We start from the raw sequence: 26,745 nt of genomic DNA on the forward strand, positions 1-26,745 counted from the left end.
TTGCTAAAATTCAATATCCATTGGTTATTCAAAATCTTAAAAACTAGAAAAAAGCAAACACTGAAGTAATCTGGTAAAGAATAGCTACAAAAGACCTATAACAACCAATACATTTCAAATCAAAACTTCGAAAATGTTCCCTTTGAGATTGTGGAGAGTACAAATATGGTTACTCTCACAACATCCATTCTGCAGTATTTTGGAGGTCCCCTACAGGCAAGGAAAGAAAATAAAAGAAAACGCATAAGATCAAAAAGGAAGGAATGCAATTATCATTATCTGTGGATCACATTATTAACTACATAGAAAATCCATGGGAATCTGCAGATAGTTTTTAGAATTTAAGGAAGTTTCAGACGGTTGCTAGATACAAGGTCAACACCAAAATATGAATTAAATTTTTATCTACCAACCACAAATTCTAAACTTCTTTTTTTAACTGTGTTGTTAGTGTTTTATTTATTTTTGAGAGAGAGAGAGAGAGAGAGAAAGAGAGAGAGAGACAGGTGCGAGTGGGGGAGAGGCAGATTGGCAGACACAGAATCTGAAACAGGCTTCAGGCTCCAAGCCTGACGTGGGGCTCGAACTAGTGAACTGCGAGATCATTGCCTGAGCCGAAGTTGGATGGTTAAAACCAACTGAGCCACCCAGGTGCCCCTATCAACCACAGATTTTATAAAATGGAAAAAACTTTGAAAATAACATTTACACTAGGATTTAAACATATCCAAATTTTAGGGGAAAATCTAACAAAAGGTGTAGAAGACCTCTGTGCAAAACATTCTAAAACATTGGGGCACCCGGGTGGCTCAGTCCATTAAGTGTCCAACTTCAGCTCAAGTCATGATCCTGTGGTCCGTGATTTCAAGCCCTGCCTCTGGCTCTGTGCTGATGGCTCGGAGCCTGGACCCTGCTTCAGATTCTGTGTCTCCCCCTCTCTCTGCCCCTCCCCCCCTCACACTCTGTCTCTCTCTCAAAAATGAATAAATGTTTAAAAAATTTTTTTAAACATTATAAAACATTATTGAAAGAAACTAAAGAAGACCTGGATTAAAGGAGAGAAATTCTGTTACTGAATTAGAACACTTGATATTTTCAGTGTCGATTCTCCCTTGATTCAGCTGTGAATTCGGGATCTTTTTCAGAACTTCACAAACACTTTCTACAATTTGTATGGAATTGCCAAGGTCTAAGAAGAGCCAAGGCCTTCTTGAAGTCGAAACACAGCATCGGAGGCTTTCGTCTGTTAGGTACGGAGTCTTACTATAAAAATGATTAAGACCAGCCCTTTCAGTCAATGGTATAGATGAAGGTAGGCATCACTCGTGTTTTCCAATATCTGGGTAGCCTCCCCTTCCAGGCATATGGCGGACAGCACTTCACAGCCCTTTGCTCATGAGTCTAACTCTTACTGAGAGAGTCACTGGCTAATGGGTTGTAAGAGGAAGTGAATGATGAGTGACGTTTCCTGGGGAGCCTGTGAAAACCTCATGGGCACTTTCCAGTCTCACTTCTTGGGATAGAGAGTGCTCCCAATGGCGCAGAGACTTCATTCATGAAGGACAGTTGCCCTGACGCATATTCTGTATCACCAGTGATCTGCTAGTAAAGAAAACAATAACTTTAGTATGTTAATCCATGACATGTTGGGGTTATTCGTTACCCAAAACAAAGCATAGCCCACCCTGTCTTGTCCAACATACAGACAGTCCGATGGAACACAGGAGTGCCCAGAAAGAGAGCCACCGTGCGCGGACCATTGATTTTTCAACAAAAAGTGAAATTGCAGAGTAGTAGGGAAAGAATGGTCTCGATACACACCTGGATATCCATTTGGGGCGAAAAATAGAACTTGTCCCTACCTTATGCCATCCACAGATGTCAATCTAGGTAGATTGCTAACTTTATCTGAAAGGCAACAACTGTATAAAACTACAAATTGTTAACATTTAGAAGAAAATATAGGAGAATTTTTCATAACGCAGGAAAAGGTTTTCTAAGTAAGAAATAAAGAATGTTAAATATAAAGGAAAAGAGAGTTACATTGTATTCTATTAAATTTCATAGGAAAAAAAGTTTCATTAAGAAAGAAAATGGCAGAAGGGAATACCTAAATTTTAATAATCACTATCCCTGGGAAATTACATTATAGGCTGAACTTATTTCCTTAATTTTGCTTATCTCTTTTTGCAAATATTCTATGATGAATGTGGATCTCTTTTGTAATAAGAAGGAAAAAACAATAAGAAGTTACTCACTATTGTTTGTCTTTATGATCTAGAAGAGAAAATCCAAAAGTTGAGGATGTAAAATAAGAATTTTCCAGACATTACTCTTTCTTGTTTGTTAACTCAAAACTCAAAGGAAACCCAAAGGAAAAGAATCCTAATGGTAACATTTCAGGCAATGTGGTGGGTGGATGGAGGTGAGATATGATGGTCTTTGTGGCCGTCCTCATGGCTCCTTTCTATTTAGCTACTAGAACATCATCAAGACAGACTGACACGACTTTTTTAAAGCCTTCCTGTTGTAGATTCATAGTCCCTAGTGTCGGAGTGAGGTGCCCTTGGGAGGTCTCCTCCCTGTCTCCCTCTTCCATTTCTGGTCTTCTTCCACTGATAGAAAATATACTTTGGCCTGAATGGATTTCCTGGAGTTTATCAGACCTGGAGACGCAAGGCCACTGGCCCCGCCCTGGGTGGCTGTTCATCCGGCCAGTGATGGATATTGGAGCCTCCCCCTTCCTTTGGTGGTGCAACTCCAGACCCTTTGTAAAATCTTTATTGGATACAAGTTTGACTCCGAGCAGCCTGAATATAAAGACCTTTTAAGATCTAAAGTGCTTATAAGGATACTCATTTTTATTCTTGCTTTTACAGTTTTATTGGCTCTTATTTATTCATTGAACATTTATTGGGCACAGGTAGTAAACTCCTCATAGACCATAGCTCCTACAGCCCTGAGAATTCACTGCCTAAATGCTGGATTCTGGCAAACCATAGAATGGGAATGTGGAGGATGAGGGTCATCCCCAAGACAAATGAGCCATCAGCAGGCAGAAATGGCGAGGCCCTCTGGATAAACGGGGTTTCGGTGGGTTCAGAGATTCTAAAGTCCCCAGCAGTGGTCACAAAGGATCTGGAATAAGGGTGGGCAGCTCGCTGGAAGGGCATTAACAGTAACCACCTTCATCGTCATCATTAGTATTTACTGAACACTTACGACGTTGCACAAAATACACCAGGCAGTTCACATACATCATCTCATTGACTATCACTGTAACCCTGGGACGTATGCAATATTGCCCCCTTTTAGAAAATGAGGAAACTGAGACTCAAAGAGGTTAGGTAATTTGCCCAAGGTCCCGTGGTTATTGAGCCGGGGAATCTAAATCTGTCAGGCTGGAAATCCTCATCCCTTTTTCTCTAACAGTAACTGCAGCTCCGGGATAACTGGTTGTTATCCCACAACTTAATAAAGCATTTCAATTTCGTGCCCTTGTGAGAGAACACGCAAACCTGGATTTCTGAAGGCTGTCTGTATCTGGCATCAGTTTGTTGAGAACTTCCTGTATTTGAGATATTGCCCCTGGTAAGGTGGGGACAAAGTGGTCCCTGGGGCAACACGCCGCCAGGAGTCCCAGGTGAGGTGATGCATACTAAATGCCACACTCTGAGCCTAGCACGGAGGAGGACGGTCCCTAGAGCAGCCTCCGGTGTCATGTGGCTGTTCCTCAGGCACCACACTGCCGACTATCCCTGCCTTCACAGGTAGTGGGAACACCTCCAAACAAAAACAGATTCTCGCAGCTTCTTGGATCCTGGTGCCAACAGCTTCCTTTGGGAGCATCTCTCCTCATGTCGTGCGTTCGCGTTCTGAGTGTCCTGCAGATGTGACACTGATGTCACCAAGTCTCTAGGCCCTAAGCTGGCTTGCTACCACGGAGCCTTCATGTCACAACAGGAACATGATGAGATAGTGACTGGTCCTCCAGAAACTCCGGTAAGTTTCTGTATCAGATCCTAAAGATGGGGGACAGCGTCCTGAAGCACAATGTGGAGGCTAAAAGACCAAAGGTTGACTTAGGGAAATTAGGGTGTGACTATTGGCTCTGCTCCTTTGGCTGTGTGACTTTAAGCTAGTTACTCAACCTTTCTGAACCTCTATAATAAATAGACAGCAGGGGCGCCTGAGTGGCTCAGTTGGTTAAGCGTCTGACTTCAGCTCAGGTCACGATCTCGCTGTCTGTGAGTTCGAGCCCCGCGTTGGGCTCTGTGCTGACCCCTCGGAGCCTGGAGCCTGCTTCCCATTCTGTGTCTCCCTCTCTCTGCCCCTCCCCCACTCTCGCCTTCTCTCAAAAGTACATAAACATTAAAAAAAATTTTAAATAGATAGCGATCGCTGCCTCACAGATTTGCTGACATTACTATAGGATAGATACAATGATGCTAAGTGCTTAGCACAGGGCCCAGTCCATAGGAACCACTGAATAAAAGTTCGCTACTATTACGTTATTATGAAACGCAAATAAACAAATGGACCCTACTATGAGATCTGTTCTACGGGTTAATAAGCAGTTGCTCTAAATGAGTTGTCTCCCCCACTGGATTGGTGTTCCGTTTGAGGTCTTTGAGCAAATCACCCCAACTCTTCCGGTGCAGTATGTCCTGATGTGCACGGTGCAAGGGCTCGGGGGGCGGGAGGCTCGCAGGCTTAATTAACTACTAGATGCGCTAGCTGCACACTCAAGATGAGACGGTTGGCAAGTCTATTTGAAATGTGTAAGGACAAAGTAATTTGGCTGGGAGGTAGCATTAGGAGAACTGACCCGCTCTGGGCCTCAGCTTCCCCATCTGCATGAGAAGGAGGCTGGGCTTCATGCTGCCCTCTTGCATCTCTGACCTTCATGAGCAAAGCAGTCTGACTCTGGGAGGACCGTCCTAGCCCCTGGTGGGAGCATCTGGCAATGCCTACTCCTGCGGAGCCCGGAAAAGTTGGCGTCCAGTGCGCTTCTCCGGGCAGAGTTTTGCAGGGCTCACGCGGGCCCAGAGCTCGTGCCTACCGTCCACCGCCCCCTAACCTCCCTAGGACCCAGCAATTCCAACGTCTCCCAGCCCCCGCCTCTTTCCCTCCCCCCGCCGCCCCCACCCCTTGTGCAATCACAGAATGCAAAACTCTAGCCTGAGTTCCCACTCCCAGCAGAGAGGAGGAATCTCTAAACAGAGGCCCTGTCTGTTTCCAGCATAAACTGCCTGAGGTGTTCAGAAGGAAAGTTCCTTCTTTCGTCCCCAGCTTTGGAGAATCATTCTTATATTTAAAGAGAGAGAGAGAGAGAGAGAGAGGAAAAAAAATCATTCTTTCGCACTTTCACGGGAGAAAAAAAAAAAAAACTGGCTACGAAACTCGGCTTTTTTCCCAGAATGAAAACTTGCTTGGGGGTTAAGGAAACATCGCCACCTAGTGTAACGATGCTGAAATAAGTAGACTGCGTCTCCAAACAAGTGAAGTCAGAGTCCCAAAGAGAGAAGAGCCAGAAGAGCTGGGATCCAACTCCTTTCCTTCGACTAAGGGAAACGTTGTAGAGAGACGGTTTGTGAATGTCACGGCTAGAACCCAGATCTCCCGACCCTTTATGTCAATTCAGCCCTCACCCTCCCTACACCCCCTCCGCCAGGCTTATGCTCACCCCACACTTTAGCTTAAACGGACTCCGTAATTGAGGCCAGCACAGACAGGATCACCTTCACCCTGCATGCTGCCTCTTGCTTTTTATTGATTTCACAGAATTCAGAAGAGGAAGACCAGAGGCACTTTCAACCGGCAATCGGCATAGAAAGGAGGCAGATTGGACACCAGAGGTAAGAGCATGGACAGATAGATGAGGGAGCTGAGAATTCTTCATATTTCCAACTCAGGAGTCGGTGATGGCAACAGGGCATGACTAGTAAGCTCATCTTCTTCTCTCTCTGAGCCCACAAGAAATATATGACGTAATAGTGGAGAGTGCTTCCGTGTCTAATTGGAATACATGCGTGCTGAAGAAGGCCAGCTCCGGTGACCTGAGTATGGAAATCCTGTATTTATGCAAAGGGTGAGAATCTATTATTGTGTAAATTGAGCTATTTTCTTATAGGCACAGCCGCTTCTGCCTCGTATTTGTATATAACTTTGCAGTTCACTACAGGCTTCAATCTATTTAAAATTACTTAATCTTGGGGCGCCTGGGTGGCTCAGGCAGTTGAGCGTCCAACTTCGGCTCAGGTCATAATCTAGCAGTTCGTGGGTTCCACCTCCACATCAGGCTCTGTACTGACAGCTCAGAGCCTGGAGCCTGCTTCAGATTCTGTCTCTCTCTCTCTCTCTCTCTCTCTCTCTCTCTCTCTGCCTCCCCCCTGCTGTGATCTCTCTCTCTCTCTCTTTCTCTCAAAAATAAATATTTTAAAACAATAAAATAAAAAAATAAAATTATTCAATCTTTACAAACACCTTTTGGGGGAATAGTCATTACCAATGAGGAAACAGAGGCTCCGAGAAGTTAAGCAATTTTCCTGAGGTCACACAGCTACCAGTCAGCAGAGACTTGGAAGGAGAAAACGATATTTAACCCTGTGTGGGCCAGGCAAGGTACAAAGTGCTCCCAACACAGCTCTCCGTGGCTTCTCTACTTAGGGAGTAGCAAGACGGCATTCACCCACTCCTTGTTCTTCCAACCTGACAACTTCAGAAGCACCCAGTCTTTTTGTGGCTACCACATCCTATTGTTATTTGCTCCACTGTAGAACACACTGGAAAGCCATATGACGTGCCTTTTAATTCAAAATTGACTTCAGGGTCGCCTGGGTGGCCCAGTCGGTTAAGCGTCCGACTTCAGCCAGGTCACGATCTCGCGGTCCGTGAGGTCGAGCCCCACGTCGGGCTCTGGGCTGATGGCTCGGAGCCTGGAGCCTGTTTCCGATTCTGTGTCTCCCTCTCTCTCTGCCCCTCCCCCGTTCATGCTCTGTCTCTCTCTGTCCCCCAAAAAATAAATAAATGTTGAAAAAAAAAATTTAATAAAATTGACTTCAAGAGAAAAATAAATCAATAAAATTGACTTAGAGAAATTTTGCCAGGTGTCACCATCTCTGAGAAAGTGGGGTGAAGCAGAGCTCCTCGCTATAGCTCAGGCCACCAGCCTGGGTCCAGGGGACTGTCAGGAGGACTTTTTATCCCCCCACCCCCTAGACCATTTCCAGGTAACCCTTGGGTAAATGCCCTGACAAAGAGGATTCTTCATGCCTTCTCATTTTAGAAATACAGGATCTCCTTTGCTGGGTCCTCACCTCTGAACATCAAGACCCAAAGCCCCATCCTCAGACCCGTTCTCTTCTGTATCGAATCTCCCTGGACACTTGGGTTAGTTAACCTAGCCTTGTGCCTTTAAATGATTCCTTGACTTATGCCAACAGCACCGTCCTCTCCCTCTGCATTCCAGATTCATAGATGCAGCCATCGACTCAACATCTGCACCTCATCCACTAAGCCATCAAAACTATCATGCCCACCCCCAAACTCCTGGTTCTCCCTAACCCCCACCCCCCCCTCCCTATGCCTTGCACCTCAGTAAATGGAAGTCCTATGCATCCACTTCCTCAGGCCAAAACCTTTGGAGTCTTTCCAGGTTTCCTCTGTTTCTCTCACAGCCCATGACCCATCTGTCCTCACCGCATGTCCAGAATTTGTGGATTCGCACCACCTCCTTGTGACCCAACCACCTGTACCCGGACTTTGCAGCGGCCTCTTACCTGGGCTTTCTGAAAAGCAATCAACTCAGAGTTGCCATTTTGACATACAAGTCAGAATGTAACACCCCCTGCTCAAAACCTTCCAAGAGATTCTCATCTCGCCCCCATGGTCGCTCCACAATCTCGCTCCTCACCTGACCTCTCATCCTGTTCTTTTGCTGCTACCTTCTGCTATGTTTCTGTCCCACCCCACTAGAAATGTCAGCGACCTAGAACAGGGGCTTCGTTTTATTCCCTGGCTGTAGTCCGGGGCCTAGACAAGCCCTGAAACATGGAAGATACTCAACAAATACGTGTTGACACGCAAATGCCTTTTTCCTCCATCTGGTTTGTTTGTTAATGCCATCATTCCAGAGCCTGACCTAACTCCCTCCTCCTGCATTTTCACCCCACTTCTTATACTCTGTGCCGTGACTTCCCATGTCCTCCCACTCCAGCTTAAGGGCTGTATGGGAGCGCCCCCTCGCCCCCCATCTCCTAGACTCACTCAAGCTCCTACTTCTCAATGGCTATGTTGTCTTTCCATTGGCAGTTCTACCCGTCACAACACGCCAAGGTGCCAGACGGCAGAGCTGGCCGGAACAGAGAACACACTAATTCTGACGAAACACCAGATATGTCAAGTATCAGCCAAGACCACACAAGGCAGGAGCCGAAGGTTCTAGATAAGCACAAACAGCTGTAGTTTTCTTGATCCTCTCCCCGCCTAGTCTATATAACACCTGCCTCACCTCAGCCACAACAGTGAGGTTTAAACAGAGGACAAGTGGGAGAGAGGGTAAGGGCTACAGGCAAGAGAGAAGAGGAAAAGGTTGTCTAGAGAAATGAGAGCCATCAGGTGCACGTCTGGGCCAGTGCTGCCCTGTAGAGAAGATGATGACCTCCTGCCCGGGACTGAGAGATGTTGGCACCCCAGAATTCCAAAGATACTCCCTACACCTGCAGTGTGACCAGACATTCAGATTCTTTTTAAATGTGTATTTATTTTGAGAGAGAGAGACAGTCAGAGTGCGAGTGGGGGAGGGACAGAGAAAGAGACACACACAGAATCCGAACCAGGCTCCAGGCTCCGAGCTGTCGGCACAGAGCCCGACACAGGGCTCAGACCCACGAACCGTGAGATCATGACCTGAGCTGAAGTCGGACGCTTAACCAGCTGAGCCACCCAGGCGCCCCACCCACCAAGATTTGATCAGCTATCCCCTTGTTGTGAATTTCTGCCAGCTATCTGAGACCAGTTCTCCTACAGAACTCAAAGTATTGATGAATGCAGATGAGAGGGAATGGGGCGGTGTGAGAGCAAGATATCAAAGACAGGAAAAACGGGGGTCCCTGGACAGCCAGAGGGTCATTAAAAGGGCACAGGACACTTCAGGAGCCAGGTGTGCTGGGAAGACGGGGATGTCCCCCAGAGATGGGGGAGAAAAAGATGGCTGGGCACTACAGGAAAGCAATCGAACCAGCTCATGCCGAGGGATCGTCACGTGCTCCGAAACTTTGCGGACCACTTGTCGTTAAACACAACCATTACTAAAAATTCAATGATATAAATCATAACTAAATAGATTATATTTAGAAACAAAGATAAATACTCAAAGCTCTTCAGTTCTTCATTATTTTACCATGATGGATGCTCCTGAAGTTATGTACTATGTACTGTGGCTATACAGCTAGAGCCGCTGTTGGGTGTTCAATCTTCCCGACTCTGTGGCTGGTGATGGCGCCTTGCAAGAGTGAAATTAGCCACCGTGGGAGCAGTTATACCACAGAAATCAGCAAACAGCACCGGATCAAGGCCTGATTTGCTGTTTTATTGACTATCCAAACCTGGAGTCGGCAAACTCTATTCGGTAAAGGGCCAGAGAGTAAATATTTTGGGCTTTGTGGCCAGTCTCTGCCTAACCTGCTCACTTCTGCCACTGTAGGACAAAAACAGCCACGGACGATATGTGAAACCATGGGGCATGGCCGTGTTCCCATAAACTTTATTTACAGAGAGAGGTTGGGGGGATCGGATTTGGCCTGCAGGCCATAGTTTACTGGTCCCTGGTCAAGACTTTTAAGAAAGGGATGGAAAAAAATGTTAATAATGCTGATTAAATTTTCAAATGTGTTTATGGAGATCTACGGGTTCCTGCCCCCCTTTTCAGAATGAACTCCAGAGGTTCCACTGGAAACACATACAGTTGGCCCTTGAACTACAACGGGGGTTAGGGGTGCCGACCCCCTGCACAGTCAAAAATCCACATATAACTTTTGACTCCCCAAAAACATCGCTAAAAGCCTACTACTGACCAGAGGCCATAATAACGTAAACAGGCGATGAACACATATTTTGTATATGTATCATATACTGTATTCTTACAATAAAGTAAGCTAAACAAAAGAAAACATTAAGAAAATTATTAAGAAGAGAAGTGCATTTACAGTACTTTACTGTAAAGGTGAATACATTCAATACATTATGAATGGTGCAAAAAAACCTGAGGAAGTCTTCCTCCAGTATTTGAAAACTATCATTTCGTTCAGCAAAGAACTTGCTCTTATCATTGACAAATGATTGAACACCCGACATACAGCTTTGTTGTTATATCAACCCACATTCATGTGGGCACTGAGTTTGTTCATCAAGTGAAATAATAGATTGGCTACACTCTGGATATAGGAGCCCAGAGCAAAACTCAGAAGCATTCTGTGGGAATCCACTAGCTATAAGGAATTTACAATAAAGATTATTGTATCATTTGTGATCTATAAATTACATTTGCACATTCTTTAGGTCAATAAATATTTACCAGCTTGCCACTGAACTTCACGTGTACTTTCTTCGTGTTCTTCAAACTATTTCATTAAGGCCTGGGCCAGGTAACACGGAGTTTTACAACCTTTGAAAATAAATCATGTTCCATAAACAATACTTTTTTTTTTTTTTCACTCAGCCCTGCCCCATCCATATGGCAGCTAGGAGAGGGTCCCCAAAGGGCACAACCTGAATTCTCAAGGCATCTGCAAGAGACTTCCTAGTCTAGGAGCTTAGGTCCATGGGTTTCTGCCTCCCTTTTGAAACTGAACTCCAGAGTTTCCATTGGAAACACACACAATTGACCCATGAACAACAATGGGGGTTAGGGATGCTGACCTCCTGCACAGTCAAAAATTCACATATAGCTTTGACTCCCCCCAAAACATTACTAAAAGCCTACTATTGACCAGAAGCCATAATAACATAAACAGCTGATGAACACAGATTTTCTAGTTTATATGTATTACATACTGTGTTGTTTTTTTTTTTTTTTTTTTAGTTTATTTATTTATTTGGAGAGGGAGAGAGAGACAGTGGGAGGGACAGGGAGAGAACGAGAGAGACAATCCCAAGCAGGATCTGCACTGTCAGCATGGAGCCCTATGTGGGTCTCAATCCCACGATCATGACCTGAGCTGAAATCAAGAGCTGGGCGTTTAACCGACTGAGTCACCCAGGCATCCTTTATATGCTGTATTCTTATAATAAAGCAAGCTAGAGACAAGAAAATATTAAGAAGATTATTAAGAAGAGAAATACATTCACAGTGCTTTACTGTATTTATCAGGGAAAAATTCGCATATAAGCGGACCCATGCAGTTCAAATTCCTATTTTTCAAAGGTTAGCTGTACTCTTAAGTTCCTACACACTTTGCCTGGGAGGTGAATTCTATTTTCAAGCTTAAATTTGGTACATGTTCTAAAGATGGTTTTTATGTATGGAAACTAAGAATGTTGCAGGGAATTTAGGTCATATGGTTGGTTAAATTCTCAAACTTCACACCTACTGGCCGTGTGACCAAGTTCACTAATGAGGTTTTTAAGCATTGATCAATAAATCCATGAAGAGGGGCGCCTGGGTGGCGCAGTCGGTTAAGCATCCGACTTCAGCCAGGTCACGATCTCGCGGTCCGCGAGTTCGAGCCCCGCGTCGGGCTCTGGGCTGATGGCTCAGAGCCTGGAGCCTGTTTCCGATTCTGTGTCTCCCTCTCTCTCTCTGCCCCTCCCCTGTTCATGCTCTGTCTCTCTCTGTCCCAAAAATAAATAAACGTTGAAAAAAAAAATTTAAAAAAAATAAAAAAATAAATAAATCCATGAAGATCAATTATTTAGGAGGATAGTGAGACTTAAAACATAATAAAATAATTTCAAAATATGTCACCATTGTTTCTGAGAAACACAATTTCTGGCCAGGATTGAGAATCAGGGTAAGGCCAAGAGTAATGTTATTTTAAGTCTGTTTAGGAGGATGTATGTATGGTTCCAGGACCACGAAGATATTGCTGGGTGTAGTGTAGTCAGAGTCAAAAAGTGTAGCGCTGGGACTGTGATCCTAAGAGCTGTGTGAGATTCTAGAGCTTCTACAACTCCCTCGTGTTTAGTATTGTTTGAGGACCCTGTTTACATTCCTATAGCCTTTATTAGGATGTGCACACTCTTTTTTTTTTTTTTTCAACGTTTATTTATTTTTGGGACAGAGAGAGACAGAGCATGAACGGGGGAGGGGCAGAGAGAGAGGGAGATACAGAATGGGAAACAGGCTCCAGGCTCTGAGCCATCAGCCCAGAGTCCGACGCGGGGCTCGAACTCACGGACCGCAAGATCGTGACCTGGCTGAAGTCGGACGCTTAACCGACTGCGCCACCCAGGCGCCCCAGGATGTGCACACTCTTAAAAGCAGTGAATGTTTTCTTCTTCTATCCCAGATGACGGACATATTACACAGCCTAATTTAGGAGCTCTATCATTGCACTAGGAAGAGATTCTTCACGACTATTCGGTTATAACTCCCCAACCAGTGCCCGGGGAGAGAAACTGCGTGTGTACCCTCTCACCCTTGCACAGAATAAGAAGCGGTTCTCATGTATCAGAAAGAGTGCTGGCCTTTCCACCACAAGGGCTGGGTTTAGCTCCCGACTCTGCTTCATGTGACCTTGAACAAGCCTCTTGCCACAGACATCCTTGTCCTCATCTCCACCGGCACCCCCTTTAATGCAAGCAGCTGTCAGCACAGTTGTGACATCCGGAGCAGCCTTTCCTTGGCTCTCCCCATGTCCACTCTTGTGTGTCCCCATAACAACCACAAGGAGTTTTTATAGAATAAATCTCATCATTTCATGCCCGTTGATCAAAACTCTTCATTGCCTCCCTTTGTCTTCAGAGAGAGTGTTCAGGTCCCTCAGAGAGAGTGTTCAGGTCCCAGCACACAAACCCTTCACCATCTGCTCTTTGACATGTCCCCACTGAGCTGTATGCCACATCGTTCCGCTCAGTTCTGGTCACACTGGCCTGTTAGTTCCTCACTTCTGCAAACCCCTTCCCACCCCTGAGGCTTAGCTCCTGCTCTTTCCTCCCTCTCTCCCTTCCTGACATCTCATTTCATTTGGCCAACTCTCACTAATCTTACAGACCTACTATGCTGCCTCCAGAAAACAGCCCCCAATTCCCCAGATTAGGGGACACGGCACTTCATACTTCTGTCTCATGGCACTTGTCTCGAATGTATTTAATAAACTATTTGTAAAATTATTTGCTTGATGTCTGTCTCCTTTGGCTCACCTAGACTCTCCGAGAGGCCAGAGACGTGTGGGCCTGCCCCTCACAGTATCCTCCTCACCCAGCACATAGTAGGTTCTCAGTAAATGTGGTGAATGACTAGCTGAAGAAGCTTTATTCTCTGAAACTGTTCCCTCACTTACATTTGGCAATAATGCCCACTTCGCAGGATTGCCATGAGGACTAAATGTTAAAGCTCTATCATGGTGTCCTGTATATGGTAGACATTTAATAAACGTTTGTTAAGTGACTATCAGCACGACAGCTTCTGAAATGGCACCTCTTTAAATGGGCCTCATATGAAGACTAGACTAGTAATTAGCACTTGTGAAGGTTTCTTTATTAGGTGATTAATACAACTGAAACCTTGGGTGTTGAGGCTAAGGTATTATTAAGACAGGTGCTGTTGATTGGCACTTACTGGGCATGGGCAGTGGCCTCGTGCCAAACGAGGACACTCAACACTGTTGTCCTGGGGGATGGGTGCACGGCGAGCTGGGGACATAGAAGGGGGACTATCTACAGTGCAAGGGGAATCGTGGTGTAGCAATAAAGGCTTCTGGGCTGGTGACTTCAAAATTCAGTCCAGAATTCAAAAAACTTATCTTTCAGTCTTTCTTAGGAAGTTCGTAGGTGGTGAATTAGATCCAACGAAGGGAATAAACTCAAGAGACAGAAAAACATGGGATCCAGGACACAACTGATCGAACACAGGAACAGTGAGACCAGAATTCCTGGGATGATGGAGGCAAGGTCAGAAATCCCAGGAAGACAGTGGAGCAGCCAGTAGGAATGACCACCAAGTGGAGGGTTCTGGGAGAGACGTCTACAGGGAAAAAGGTGGAACTGGTAGGCTACCCGATGAGATAATCTTCTTGAGAGGGAAAAAAAAAAAGTCTTACTGAAATTTGGAGAAAGGAGTTGAGAGAAAAATTAGTGACAGGTACTTGGAAGATCAAGCAAAGGAAAAATGTAATTGTGAATGCTGGGAGAGGTGGAGGGCAGGGGTAGAGGATGAGGACTGGTGAAAGAAATAATATCTCCTCCTAGTACATTAAGTGGCTCAGCTGCATAGTTATCGCATAAATAGTGACTCTTGACTACTCAACATGGTGATATTACTCCCTGGCAGACGGGCAGGACTGTGAATACAGATGGGGAAAGTGGGCACAGCGAGAGGAAGGCGCCGTAAGTGATTGATCCAAGTCCTCATTTTGAATGGCAATAAACTCAATCAATCAATAAGAAAAGTCATTTAAATATGTTGGGAACATTGGGGCGCCTGGGTGGCGCAGTCGGTTAAGCTTCCGACTTCAGCCAGGTCACGATCTCGCGGTCCGTGAGTTCGAGCCCCGCGTCGGGCTCTGGGCTGATGGCTCAGAGCCTGGAGCCTGTTTCCGATTCTGTGCCTCCCTCTCTCTCTGCCCCTCCCCCGTTCATGCTCTGTCTCTCTCGGTCCCAAAAATAAATAAACGTTGAAAAAAAAATTTAAAAAAAAAAAAAAATAAATAAATATGTTGGGAACAATGGAGATAAGGACCAGAAGCAGCCCCCGAAAAAACTGGAGTGCTGAGCTAGGAAGGACTATGCTTGGCCCTTATAACCCTGGGGCACTATTTGAATGTTTAAGCTATAAATGTGTATTTGTTTGATTAAAAAACGAATAAAAATGAATTTTAAAGAAACAAAGGGGAAATGTGGCCAAGTGTTTGAGTGATTTATTTTTGCTTTTCTGTATTTCTCAATTAAAAGTAAGTCCACCTTTATATTTTATACAGGAGGAAAATGAGATCAACTCCTCGAAAAAGAACATCAGATTTGAACACAAAGAGAAGCTGGAAAGTGGGTCTTGGAGGGAGCTTGTAGAAGGGGAAAGGGGAGTTCCATGGTGATGGATTAAGTGATGAGGGATAGGTCTGGCCCAGAAGAACAGCTTTCTTTCTCTCACGTCCTTGCCCACCAGTACCCCACCCCTGAATCGCATCCGGGTCCCCCAAATTACAGGCCCCCCGGCGCTCTCTGCACCACCCCCTCACTGTGTTCCAGCACCGAGTCAATGGGCAATGGGTGTGCATTTCCATGATTTCTGACCTGTTACACTCAACAGGAGTCATGGTGCGCTGTGCCCACCGTGATTCACCTTTACAGCATTCAGCACAGGGCGCAGACAATTAGGCCCTAAGAGCACTTCGCGAAGATTCAGAGGACAAGGCCAGGTGGCAAAACTGCAATGGGGAGCACACGGGCCGAGGGGTCTCCTAGACCTGGTTTGAATCCTAGTTCCACACCTCCAGGCTGCTGGCCGCAGGGCCCTGGGCAAGTCACTTCCCTCCCTGGGTTTACTCATCTGGGAAAGAAGAGAGGAAAAGAGCCTCCTTCACAGGGTTGTGGTAAACATTCATGGAGACGGTGCGGAGAGGCTGGTATATTATAAATGTCCAGTAAATGCCACTCGTTTTTTTGTTGTTGTTGTTGTTGTTTTTTAATTTTTTTTCAACGTTTTTTATTTATTTTTGGGACAGAGAGAGAGCATGAACAGGGGAGGGGCAGAGAGAGAGGGAGACACAGAATCGGAAACAGGCTCCAGGCTCCGAGCCATCAGCCCAGAGCCTGACGCGGGGCTCGAACTCACGGACCGCGAGATCGTGACCTGGCTGAAGTCGGACGCTTAACCGACTGCGCCACCCAGGCGCCCCTATGCCACTCGTTTTTATCTGGGCTCATTCAGGGTGCGAATACAGGGAAGTCACCAAAACTGTCTAGTCTTGGCGTTCATCCATTGACACCCTCCACCATGGCAAATATTTTAAACTAGTTTTTATTTTCGACGAATACATGTTTTTAAAATTTTCAACATTGTTGAAAACCTGGTTGACGGCACCAAAAGGGTCACGATAACAACAAGGAAACAGCAAGTTCCTGTTCCCCCCGCCATCACCTGCTAAGTTCTGTTTGCAGAGGCAAGCACTTTTGCCTCTCTTGGCTTTTCTTCTGGTATTTGCAAACCCATCTCGAAATAATGTCCTTGTGCTGCCACTATTCGACGTCAATTTTAGACATTATCACCAATGAAGGTTTAGATTTAGCTCTTTTATACCCCACTGTCCCTGCCCCTTCCTCCAAAATGTCACAACTTGGGGTCAAACCAAACTCAGTGACTATGCACATTATTATCCACCAATTAGTCAGGTGGTATACCATGACTGCATTTCCTTTCTTTTTTTTTTTAATGTTTATTTACTTATTTTGAGAAAGAGAGAGAGAGAGAAAGAGAGAGAGAGAGCATTAGCAGGGGAGGGGCAGAGAGAGGGAGAGAGAGACAATCCCAAGCAGGTTCTACACGCCACACAGAGCCCAACGTGGAGCTCAATCCTGTGATCCCAGGATCACGACCTGAGCAGAAATCAAGAGTCAGACGTGAAACTGATTGAGCCAACCAAGAAGCCTGCATTTCCTTTCTTGAAAGCTTTTTTATTTTTGTTTTTCCAGGAGTTAAGCATTGCCTTGTTTACTCTTCATTTGTCTTTCTTTGTGTCTTCTGTTTTTATACAAATGTTGTGACATATCTGTTATACAGATTTTGAATATTATTTCCAAATGCTTAAGGTGGTCAAATATCCCTTTTGTTTCTTCCTCTGGTGCTGTCCATTCAAGAACCATTCATCCTTGCCATGTTCTTGGGAACCCACCCCCACACCCTGGCTGTGCCCTGTATTGTGTGGCATCCCTGGTTCCCAGATCCCACGTCTACTCTCTTGATACACGTCCTTGTTTTGGCGAAGTAGATTTTCCAATACCTTCTGAGATCAGGTGCATAGGAGGTAAAATTTTAGAGTCCTTCTATGTCTGATAATGTTTTAATTCCTCCCTTACATCAGGATTTTGGTTGAACTGGATATAGAATTCCGGTTAAAAATCTTTTTTTTTTTTTCTTGGAAATTGTAAGGCATTGCTTCTTTTCTTTTAGCATTCAGTATTGTCCAAGAGAAGTCTGATGCCATTCTGGGTCCATGTCCTTTGTATATGACCCACTTTACCCTCTGAAAAATTTTGGGTCTTCTTGTCCTAAACTTTCACAGGAATGGGTTTCAATGAGGTTTTTTCACTCCGTTTTTTTTCTGAATACAAGGTGAATCTTTTCGATCTGGAAACCTCATGGCCTTTTGTTCCAGAAACTTTTCTTAGTCAGTTAAACATCCAATTCTTGACCTCAGCTCAGGTCTTAATCTCACGGTTGTGAGTTCAAGCCCCATGTTGGGTTGAGTATGAAGCCTACTTTAAAAACAGATAGATAGATAGACAGACAGACACATAGACACGTAGACTCATAGACACATAATAGATCCCTCCCTTTCCTCTAGTCTCCAGAAATTTCTTCTGGTTGCATACCACCTCCCAAGTTGATTCTGCATTGTTTTTGAAATCTGAAGTTTTATTCTTTCAACATTATCTTCCAATCTTCTGTCTAATTTTTCACTTTTATTTTGTTGTTCACTCTTTAAATTTCCAGGAGCTCTTTTCTTTCCTCTAATTTATCTGTTTCCATAGCAACTTTTACTTCTTTCAGGGATGCAATATTCTCTTTATGTCTCCAAAGGGTATTAATTATATAAAAGTTTCTGTTTTTTAACTTATTTTCTTTTCCTGCCAAGTTTCTTTTCTCTTTATACTACCAAGGTTTTTTTTCCTCTTTATTTTATTCTCTCTTTCATATTAGAAGCTTCATCAAAAGTGAGCCTGTCTTTCCATAATTAAAACTAAAGTATCATACAACCAATTAGAAGGTCTGGGTTCCTGGTGGACCCTGACCAGGAGCATCCCCAGGAGCTGATGTAGTGAGCTGCCTTTTTACTGAGGAAGTCCCCCAAAGAAGGGTCTTATTAAGAAAATGGGTGTTTTCTTTTGGATTAGTCAGTTTCTTTGGAAAGGAATATTCCAGTCTTCTTCTTGGGGCAGGATAATCTAAGGGGCTGGTTCAATCCTGGCTGTGGGCATTCTAAAGACAGCTGGTGTCTCACCTGTCAACTTGAACTTCTCCCTTGTTTTTAAGATGGGATCCCGGCCTGCACTTGACTGTCTCTAGGTCTTTCCGACTCAGAGAAAGGGGCAGGAAAGGATCTCCTGGCTGCTTGGCATAGGGGAAAAAAAGACCTTAGCATCCTAATTCTCTATATCTTGAATTTCAAGAAATCTCCCTGTTTATTGCTACCTGCTGTAGCACCTGGTATCTCCAAGCCTCAGCCTTTTTATGGTTCTGACCAGTAATGTGGCTCATTTCTCATTGGTACCAACCCCCTATCCTCCTCCCTTAGTCACTTAGGTTATTGCTTCCTCCACTCTGTTAAGTCAATTGCCATCTCTTCAAATGTTTTTCATATTCCAAAATATGGGAAATGTCTGCAGCGATGTCTCCTCTTGCCCCTTTACCCGTTTTTATCAAGGTAAAATGTACACGACATAAAATTCATTTTAACCATTTTAAATTATACAATTCAGTGGCAATTAGTGCATTCACAATGTTGTGCAACCATCACCTCTATCTAGTTCCAAACATTTTCATCACCCCAAGAGGAAACCCCATACCTATTAAGCAGTCACTCCCTGCTTCTCCTCGGTCCCATCCCCTGGAAACCACCAATCTGCTTTCTATTCCTATGGATTTGCCTATTTGGGGCTTTTCAAATAAACAGAATCGTACAATATGTGACCTTTTGTGACTGGTCTCTTTCACTTCGCGTAACATTTTCAGGATTCATCCATTTTGTAGACGTAGACTTCATGTCTTTTTATGGCTGGATAATATTCCATTGTGTGGATGTACCATATTTTGTGTATCTGTTCATCAGTGGATGGACATATTTCTTCTCTTTTATTCCTTTCCTATCATCAGGGGTTGGATTTGGAAAAAGGAGATGATACATGTGACTGGCAAGTCCGCCATGTTTAGCCCAAACAATGCTCCTAAGTATGGACGCAAGCTCCATCTCTCCAACCACACAGCAGCCTGGCTTTCATTTTCACCTCTGCTTGAGAAATCAGTCCCGTGACCAGTCCTTGTTCAAGTGACTATCCAAAGGATGCAGTCCACTTCATCAGAGTCACAAATAGAAATATACTTCTCTTCCCTGGCCTAGAGTCTCCCAGCCAAGGAAACTTCCAAAACCGTGGACGGGAAGGCAATCCCAAACTGTTTGGAATAGCATGACTGTTTGGTTATTAGATAAGTGTATTTTAACCCCAAGACTATTTAGAATTAAGTATAGAACTGATATAGTATTTGAAATCATTAGAATATTTGTATTAAAGAGCAATTCCCCCCCTAGCTAGTGTTTTAGGAGCACATAATCTCATTCTACAGAATCACATACTCCATACTCTAGTCATTTTGAGACACGAGCAACATCCCAGTTGAAGAATTAGTATGAAGAGATAAACATATATTCTTAGGTGTCAGTACTCATTTTCAGAATATTAGAGGTAGATACCACATGGTCTATAGACAAAGATTAAAAATGGAAGGGTATGAGGTGCCACTCTATTTGGAATTCCCTAAAGAGATTAATTCCCAAGTCAATATCTAGAATGAAAGAGTTCAGGTGCTTCCAATGAAATGTCAACCTCAGACCTTTGAATTTCTTAAACATTTAAAATCTGAACCACTCCTGGAGGGGGTGGGGCATATTTCCCAAAAGCCCAGCCAACGAGGTTCATGGGAAAAACACAAGCCCCCAGAAAAAGAGCCTAAGGCAATTTTTTATTGTAATTACCCTTACTTTTGGCACCACCAGGGACAACCCTAGCCTTCCTTTGTCCTGATTTTGGAAAGGAGAAAGTCCTTCCTCAAGAGCTTTCTTGAGATCTCATGCCAGTGGGGATCCAGCCCTTCTCAGGAGCCCTCTTCCCTCCCTTGGGAAGCAGAGGCACAGAGCTGGGTGGCAGACTTCCTGAACAAGAGCATTCCAGGAACCCCTGCCTGATCAGGTTTGGGCATTTGCCCCAGATTTACATAAGCAGATGAGTTTACTTCCTACCACATCTGCCCCTTTTCACACCTGAAAAGACACAGACCATAAAGGCCATGTGGTCTTGCATAAGGCCATAAAGGGCCACACTTCATAGGTTCTAGCACTACCCATAGTCCTCAGGGGCTGATAGGCAGTTTCTTTGACATGAGAACCAAATAGCCACTGGCAAAGAAATGGCCCTGCACTGAACAGGGGCTGGTTCGTCTCCTGGACCTGCGTGTGGGCAAGCGGAGCAGCAGGCTCTACAGAGAGATGGAGACACGAGAGCACAAGAGGAGGGCAGAGCAGCACAACAGATCAACAGGGCAGAGAGGCCAGGAAGGGAGACAGCAAAACAAGTTAGTCAACATATTTGTCAGATGGGTAAATTCTTAGGAAAGACAAATGCAAACACTGATGATGTAGTTCCAGTAGGGAATGCAAAAGGGCTTCTGCTGCTGGTCATATTCACCACTCTCAATGTGACCGTCCCTGTAACCGTCATCATACTGTCACCATCATCATCAATGCAAATAAAACCGAGTGAGTGACAATACGTACGCTGTGTTTTTGATCATCAGTATGACCATCCCCGTAAGTGTCATCACCCACACCACCATCAGCACACCGAACACTGAAATAAGTGCCAATAAGTGTGTGCCAGGCACTCTGTACAAAGAGGAAGCCAAACCTTGGTCCAGCCCTCTAGGACTGCATTATCATCGTCATCATTATTAGCTAAAATGTATTGAACGCTTACCACACAATGGGCACCGCGCCAGGATTAAACCTTACGATACCCTATAAGGCATGAATGCCTTCGTATTACAAATGAGAGGACAGATTTAGAGGAGCTAAGTGATGTGTACAAAATCACACAGCTAAGGAGCAGCGGTACCAGGATTCAAACCCAGGCAGTCCTGCTTGACAACTGATACCTCGCTATGATGTATATTGCCTCGCACTGCCTTCTCCAGTTGTCTTCAAATTGGGGCACACACAAGAATATCCACTGAGGGCAGGAAGAAAATATTAGACCTGCTGTACCTATTAGACCTGCTGATAACCTATTTATCAGTTAATTCTTTAGTTTCTATTTTATATGTGGTTTACAATATACTTCACTTACCACCATAATAGAGTATACAGACCATCTCTAAATAAATAATTCATACTATGGATACACGCTTAATTCTTTACTGATAGAAGTATGCAGTCAAAAATGCTTGGAGACATCTAGACAAAGCTAACATGACTAACCCACAGTCATGCAAATGGAAAAGTAAATCAGTTGGACCTGAGCTTACCTCTGGTGAGATACATTCAACGTATATAATTCTGAACCAAGTGAATAATTGTGTTCTGCAGAATAAAGCCTTGATTTCAACAAGTGACTAAAAAATTGCAACATATCCTTCTGAATGACTTCTCTTTAATTGTATCTATTCCCATTCCTATTCCTAATACATCTGTCCTAGTAACAATTAATGTGGCTTAGTTTAATCAATTTTTAATTAAAGAGAGAGAGTATCATCCTTTTCTAAATCCTCTCTGAAAATGTTCCACATGTTTCTCCATTTAAAAAGTAGAGATAGACTTTTCAAGGGAATATTTCTCTTCTAGAGCTACATAGTACAAAACTTAGGTGTGAAATGACAGGATGTCTAAGATAGGCTCCAAAGGAATCTGGAGTCAGCGAGTGGATGGAGATCAGAAGAGGCAGAATTGGCCAAAGGTTGATCAACATGGAGCCTTGGAGGTAGCTATCTAGGGTATGTTGAGTTATTCCACTTCTGCCTGCTTTGGTTCCATAGTAAAGATTTAAAAATAGTTAAAATGTAAAAAAGAAAACCACAACCTTATCTTTTTTGTACTGAGCACTGTCAGAACTCACCTCTCAGCTGAGAAAGGAGAAGAACGATCAAATATGGATTTCACAGAAATTATCATAAGCCCTTTCCTGTCTTCATAAAATCATGACTTTGTCTAGGAAATGTGCGTCCATTGTTTGCTATTATGTTAGAATCAGCCTCACATGAGAAATAACAGGAATGAGAGAAAAAAAGAGAATCTAATTTAAAAACAATCATTGCATTAGCTGTGCAGGGAAAAACTCAGAAAAGAAACAGATGTCACGGATCATTGAAATGATGTCCCTTGAAAACACCCTTCAGCTGATATTGCTGGTGGGGGCAGCACTTGTAGGCCTTTACACACACAGGTAGCTCTCAAGGCTGAGACCATTGGTTTAGATCTGATTGGAATCTGGGTGGGCGTCACTCAGAGGGGCACGTTGCAGGTTAAAGGACCCCACACAACATCTCAAGGGAAGCACAGTGAGATGCAAACCAGCGTTCCCACTGGGACAAGAAAAGCCAGCAAATGCTAACTGCTCTGCCATTGGAATTAAACCACAGGGCAGTTCACCTGCATTTTCATCAAATAATGCAGAGAAGGCCAGAAATGGCAGTGTTCCCCATGGCCCATAGCTACTGAGAAAGCAGAAAAAACAATTTCCTGGGCAACACCCACCTGTTGGCCATACCACCGCTCCGAGAAACCAGAGCCATCTCTGCCAAGAGGAGTCGGGCAAGAGTCCTTCCAGAGTTCAGCCTCCGAGTTCTCTTCAATCCTTTGTGTTCTGAGTAAGAATTTCCACACTGAGAGCTCAATTCCAATTATACCCGAGATAGTATCAGAATGATAGGTAAAAATAGGCCCAGCTTTCTGGCCAGGCAGCCAAAGCACACAGTGCCACAGGGAGAAAGCGTACTGATTGGGATCTTTCGAGGTTGTGACGTCTTCTCAGAGGGCAGCTGAGGGCAGCAAGAGCAGTGTGATCCAATTGTGCTACCGAGAAAGCACTGGGGAGAAGCACAGGAGTGCTCATTGCAACACGGGCTTTCCTGGGAAGGGAGAGGGTGGATCCACCTCTCTGTGACACTTGGGACAGAACCAAAGAGAGGTTTGGATGACCCACGCTGACATGAGAAAACTAAAGTGGATGAGTCCAGCCAGTGGACCTGCACAGTGGCAGAGCCCTGGAATCACAAAAACACAGAGATGGGAAAGATTTAAAAGGTCACTAGTGCCCATCCCACCAGCTGGAGGAGCCAAAGGTGGTTTAGGGTGGGAGAAGGCTCTAGACTCTCCATAACCGCCATCAGCACACCTCCAGGCTGCCCCCGAAAAAGCACACGTTGAAAGGGAAAACAGGGCTTGTTTCACATGTTCTGCTTCCCCCCTAATGAAGACATCAGCATGTCTAACCCTCTCCCACAGAGGAATTTTGGAACTATCCTTGCCCCTCCCACCACCACAGTCAGTGCTTGAATCAACCCTACAAGCAATCACCATCCTAAGAGACTAGGACCTCACAGCCCCGGAGGAAGCCCACCCTGCTGTCAATGACATCATCTGAAAATTTTTCCTAGCCATTCGGTAATGTAGATCACGAGCCTGAAAATGTTCTCATTCCCTGCAAGCCAGTCATTAAGTTCTTGAATCTGCCCTAAAGACCGTGAGCCTCAATATGACAAAAGCTCTACACAGAACTGTTTTCAACACATTCTTTAAAATAGCAAGCAGTTGAAACTATGGAGGAATAATAATGAATGATATATCCACTCAATGTGATAATGCCCAGCCTTTGAGGGTATGTTCATATAGAGGATGTAGCAATACAAAAAGATGTTTATAATATCTTATAAGATGTTTAAAATGTTAAGAAATCAGGATGCTGAATTACATATTCATTAGGCTAAGTTCATATTTTTTAAGAAGACCCATTTATAAAAATGACTAGAAACGGTCCCATTTATATGAGGCATCTAGAATAGTCAGGTTCCTAGAGACAGAAAATAGAATGGTGTTTATCAGGGACTGGGGAAGAGAAAAATAGGGAGTTATTAGTTAATGGGTAGAGAGCTTCATTTTGGCAAGGTGTAGAATTTAGTGATTTCATCACCTACATGTAACACCCAGTGCTTTTCACAAGTGCCCTTGTTAATATCCATCACCCATTCAACAAATCCTATTTTATCTTTTTTTTTAAGTTTATTTATTTATTTGGTCGGGGGCGGGGGGGGGGAGTGTGCACGTGTGGGGGAGTGGCAGAGAGAGAGGGAGAGAGGGACAAAGACAGAATCCCAAGCATGCTCAACACTGTCAGAGCACAGCCCTACACGGGGCTCAAACTCGTGAGCCATGAGATCATGACCTGAGCCGAAATCAAGAGTCAGACGCTTAACTGACTGAGCCACCCAGATGCCTCAACAAACCCTATTTTAAAAATAAATTTCAACGTGCAATTGAATAAAAATATTTTTAATGTCTTTCTACAGGTTTTTGAGGGCAATAATAATCCACTTTCCTCACTTAGGTTAAATACTGCACCTTGCCTGATTATTCTGCCCATTTTACAGAGGAGGAAACTGAGGCCAACAAAGGCTAGGTGACCTGCCAGGATCCGTGTTTTGGCAGGGACAGTGTGGATGATTCTAACCATTGCAACCTCAGGCTATTTGTGCTGGAATGGCCAACACAGATCATCACAACTACACATTTTGCCCTCAGACATAAGCGCTCCAAGACTTAGAGAAAGAGCTCATCCATTAAATGAAATTCTAACCAGCCTCTACCTTCATTAACTTTACGGTTTTCATGAGAAAAAAAAAAAATGGCTTAAAAAAAAAAGTCTTGGATTTAATACCAACAAAGACAATTTCTTAATAGATCCCGTAGCCAGCCAACAAACTTCAGCAAAATTTCCCCACTCTCTGCTTCTCAGGATTGGGACCCTGAGGCTTTGAAACTCTGAATCATTAAGGAGTCAGTTATGTTCAAGAGGTGGGACACCCTAAGGTAGGAAATTTAGGCTCATCTATGTTGGAACAGTTTTTTACAACAAGGGCTATTAGTGATTTAATATACTGATATCACTCATTTAGCTCACAGAATATTGAGCTCCCTGGGGCACCTCCCACATTCTGGTTGTTTTTCACTTTAAATAAGGCAGCAGAGTGTCCAGGGAACGTGTATCAAAGGATCTGAATGCTTCAATGATAAAGGTGAATTTCATACTTGTTGATGCTCTAGGCGTCACTTTGCCTTGTCTCCCTTCAGTGACCTTTGCAGGCCGGAAATAAAAAAAAAAAACAAAACAAGCAGTTCATGTCAAGCGCAAGAAATATTCATAAGCCTTTTCCTAAATTCACTGAAACAAAGGAAATCAATTCTCGTATCCAGCACCTAGTAATTAAGGAACCACGCCTTATTAGTAATAAAGAGAATATGGAGTAAGGAGAGGTCTCAGTCAGGACTCCTGCCGAGCCCAGAGAACCAGCCTGGTTGGGGGAAGAGACCAGTGAGTCAGTCAGCTTTGGCACACACCGAAGGTCATCGATTCAGAGGACATTCTGTGAGTCAACCACCAAATTGTGTTCGGACTTTCCAGGTTCTGCGAAAGACACAACAATAAGATGAGATACCTCAGGAAAAAGCTACCATAAAGAACTCACAGCAAAAGGCCTCTAAACAGGCACAGGGAGGGGACTTCATCTCAAAGGCTAACTATGATGGATGGAGCCTGCATGGAATGCTGATTTGAGAAGGGTCTGAAGACAATACATTTCATATATTAAAAAAAAAAAAAAATGAGAAGGGTCTGAAGCTACCATCCCAGTGGCCAGGAGAAGGTGTGGGGAGAAGACAGATGACAGCAAATGTGCCAGACGTTTGTCACCCCTGGCCCAAACCATCACGAAAATCACTTTTGCAGAACTTACGCTGTCTAGGCAACACCCGTCTTAGGTAAAACGGAGAGGGGGGTGAAGTTTGTTTTTAGGACACCGAGCTTCCCTCTACCTTTCCCTTTTTCCCAGTCTCCGGCACCAAATAACCTTCTGTCCTCTATTGCTTTAGCCTCTCCATTTCTCCAGGGGGCTAACGAAAAACTGTGTCAAGTCTCAAGGGTTGCCGTGCCAAAGCAGCAGCCATTAGATCTCTGGCGGCCCAGTTCAGGTCTCAGAAGGTTGGCTCAGAAGCCACACACTGGTGCACCTGCAGGTGGGAGAAGGGACACCCAGCAGAAGAGGAGGGGACGACAACCAGAGGCCATCTTTCTTCCTTCAAGACAGAAGGTTGGACAAAAGGCAGAAGAACGTAGACGTGGCTGTCCTCCTTTCATGACTGGGGTAGCACAGAGTCTGGTCCAAAGGCAAGACTCATGCTGTTCGCTGAAAACTAGATCCAACCCTAGCAGAATGAGCTCATCAGACGAGAGCACCTTCTCCGTTCTTGCTGCACATGCTCACTTTATTCAGGAAACCTGTCCAAGGGCACCTGTCCTACTCCATTCTCAACCAGAGGAGTTTGGAGCCTA

At 44.4% G+C, this 26,745-nt stretch overlaps 1 long non-coding RNA gene across 4 annotated transcripts in view; it reads right to left on the reverse strand.

The window, feature by feature from the left end:
* Nucleotides 1–960: 960 nt before the first annotated feature.
* LOC121043558 (uncharacterized) overlaps nt 961–26,745 on the reverse strand; it is a 60,459-nt gene continuing 34,674 nt past the window's right edge. For 3 of the 4 annotated variants that reach the window (XR_005796906.1, XR_005796907.1, XR_005796905.1), the window contains one exon: nt 25,734–25,821. This is a non-coding gene — a long non-coding RNA (uncharacterized LOC121043558). Of the gene's footprint in view, nt 1,603–25,733; nt 25,822–26,745 lie in introns of those variants that run through there. The other variant, XR_005796908.1, reaches the window with a different exon arrangement.

Source organism: Herpailurus yagouaroundi, unplaced genomic scaffold (genome assembly GCF_014898765.1).
Source record: "Herpailurus yagouaroundi ecotype Mexico unplaced genomic scaffold, PumYag 187, whole genome shotgun sequence".
NCBI classification, from domain to species: Eukaryota; Metazoa; Chordata; class Mammalia; order Carnivora; family Felidae; genus Herpailurus; species Herpailurus yagouaroundi.